This window comes from Gadus morhua, chromosome 14 (genome assembly GCF_902167405.1).
Source record: "Gadus morhua chromosome 14, gadMor3.0, whole genome shotgun sequence".
Classification (NCBI taxonomy): domain Eukaryota; kingdom Metazoa; phylum Chordata; class Actinopteri; order Gadiformes; family Gadidae; genus Gadus; species Gadus morhua.
Genome location: NC_044061.1, coordinates 8,609,883 through 8,612,382, shown reverse-complemented (window position 1 = coordinate 8,612,382; position 2,500 = coordinate 8,609,883). Strand labels below are relative to the sequence as shown.

Genomic DNA, 2,500 nt, shown 5'->3' with positions numbered 1-2,500 from the left:
ATATCCCTCCCCTGAATACATCCCAAAATTGACAGTCTAAATATTTAGTTACACTGTAATTAATATGAGCATTCCATTTCATACGAACAATCGAATTGACACAACTACCCTTGGGTCCAATCATTCCAATATCTCGTCCAACTACAGTGTGCAATGTGAAAATTCAAAATACGCATTTTCCCTGTAGCTTGATACACATTTGTCTCATGTATGTACAACGAACTGACATGAAACGTATATCTATGAATCTCTGCTTAGCATCATTGTTATGATAGCATGAGGTCAAACCAGGCTGTACCACATAACAGACGTGGGCGGGAGGAGTGCTCCCCTTCACGCCCCCTCCACCTTGAATCCGGCGTGTCTCACCCATGTCCGACTGTAGGGAGGTGTAGCCCTGTACTGTGCAAGCAGCCGGGGTGTCTGATTGAATGGATGGCTGGAGGTTATGTGGCTGGACCGCTGGCGCTGGTGGACTTCCTGGTGTTTAGCCGGTCGCTTGTATCTGAGAGATAGGGGCCATGCAGGTTACTGGGTCAGCCTGGTGGCTCTGGAGAGGCTTTGTTAAGAGGGAGGGGGGGAGGGAGGGTGAGGGAGAGAGGGAGACAGAGGGAGAGAGAGAGAGAGAGAGAGAGAGAGAGAGAGAGAGAGAGAGAGAGAGAGAGAGAGAGAGAGAGAGAGGAAGAGAGAGAGAGACTGTGGCAGGCAGGAGGAGAGAGGGGGTTTGAGCCTTGTCAGTTGCAACTGGTGCGACGAGAAAACACCACCTAAGACCTCCATTGTACAACCACACAGACACACACATAGTCTCTCTCTCTCTCTCTCTCTCTCTCTCTCTCTCTCTCTCTCTCTCTCTCTCTCTCTCTCTCTCTCTCTCTCTCTCTCTCTCTCTCTCTCTCTCTCTCTCTCTCTCTCTCTCACTGTCTCACTTTCTCACTCTGTCACTCTGTCACTCTCTCACTCTCACTGCCTCGCTCTCTCTCATGCATGCGTCTTATTCTCTGGGTTAGTCTTCAGAGTAGTAAGGGTCCTGAGGGATTACTTAAGCTTTCACTCAACCATCTAATTGCTTGACATAGGTGGGATCTCAGTTCCCCTCCCCCTCCTACCCGGCTAATAAGCTGAGTAAAGTTACTGACAGGACAAGTACATTAGGTTTTACAGCATGGACACTGTGTATTGTGTGTGTGTGTGTGTGTGTGTGTGTGTGTGTGTGTGTGTGTGTGTGTGTGTGTGTGTGTGTGTGTGTGTGTGTGTGGGTGTGTGTGCGTGTGACTCAGTACACAGTGGTATCCTGTGGCCAAGTGAATTTAACCTTCATAGTTTCAAGCAAAAGGAGTACGGTTCAATATTCCTATGTTTCCCCCCTCGTCCTCCAAGCGGTAAAGGAATGTTTTGTGCATCTGCACACTGGCAGCGTTACAAAAACAATCCACTCTGCAGCCGTTCTCCCCGAAGGCGCTCTCGCAGTGCTTATTAGCAAAAGGTGCTGTCAACCACAATTGGCCCGTCTCCGGGTTTCTATATTACAGGCTCCCAGAGATCAATGTCATTATAACGATTCAATATCATCAAGGCTCAATTCAATGACGAGTTTCTTGCCAACCCTTTACGTGGAGACGTGGAGGAGAAGGTCAGGGGGAGCCTCGACCGGCCCGTGTCCCCCTAGTAGAGGGGAAGGAGGAGGGTTGGGATGCCTGGTATGATAGTGCAGGGGTCGCCCTATAGGAGACATGTTTTCTCTTGCACTGGGAGCAGAGTTAGGAGTACATGTAATGTAATAACTCTCATTAGCTGCTGTGAATCGTTTGCGTGCCCTGGTCTGAAGCTCTGCTCAAAGCACAAAGAACGAAACGTCCGCAGGGGAGATGTACGGATGTCATTTTCATTTTCAACAGAATGAAATGAAAATATAAAATGTTCAACGTGTTGGTTTATATCATCAATAGGGCTCCTGCCTCATGGGATTTATTGTTGGTGATGCTTCCCCATATTGAGAGAACTCAAGAGAGAGTAGTTTTACCATAAAATCATAAATCTTTCAAGATTAAAGAGTAAACATTGAAAAGAAAAGGCTTTCTACCAACATGTAAACAAACTTTCTGAAACTCCTTTGCTTAAAAAATGGAAGCAGTCATTGCGATGTGACATTGCATTGCACTAGCCCCAGTCAACCAGAATCTACTCAACGGCAAATAAGTATCACCTTCAATAGTTATTACACCCAGATCATTCTCTGGAGCTGGCGAGTGCTTGTACCCTCAGGGCGACCCCATCTATCAACCAGTCACCATCAAGATACTTCTGCTCCCTCTGGTACCAAGCCTGCTATTTGCAAAGACACACACACACACAGACACACACAAGACCATATATCATGCAGCGGTTTAACATTGGCATGTTATGTAAAGAGCCAGATAAATGATTTACGCTGAACTGATTATTGCTCGTGATTACATTACAGTATGCGCTGCAGGGAACCATCCATGAACCTCCCCTT

General features: G+C 47.0%; 1 protein-coding gene across 1 annotated transcript in view; it reads left to right on the top strand.

Annotated features, from left to right (window-relative positions):
* LOC115558703 (RNA polymerase II elongation factor ELL) overlaps positions 1 to 2,500 on the top strand; it is a 37,379-nt gene that overhangs the window by 1,046 nt on the left and 33,833 nt on the right. The window lies entirely within an intron of this gene.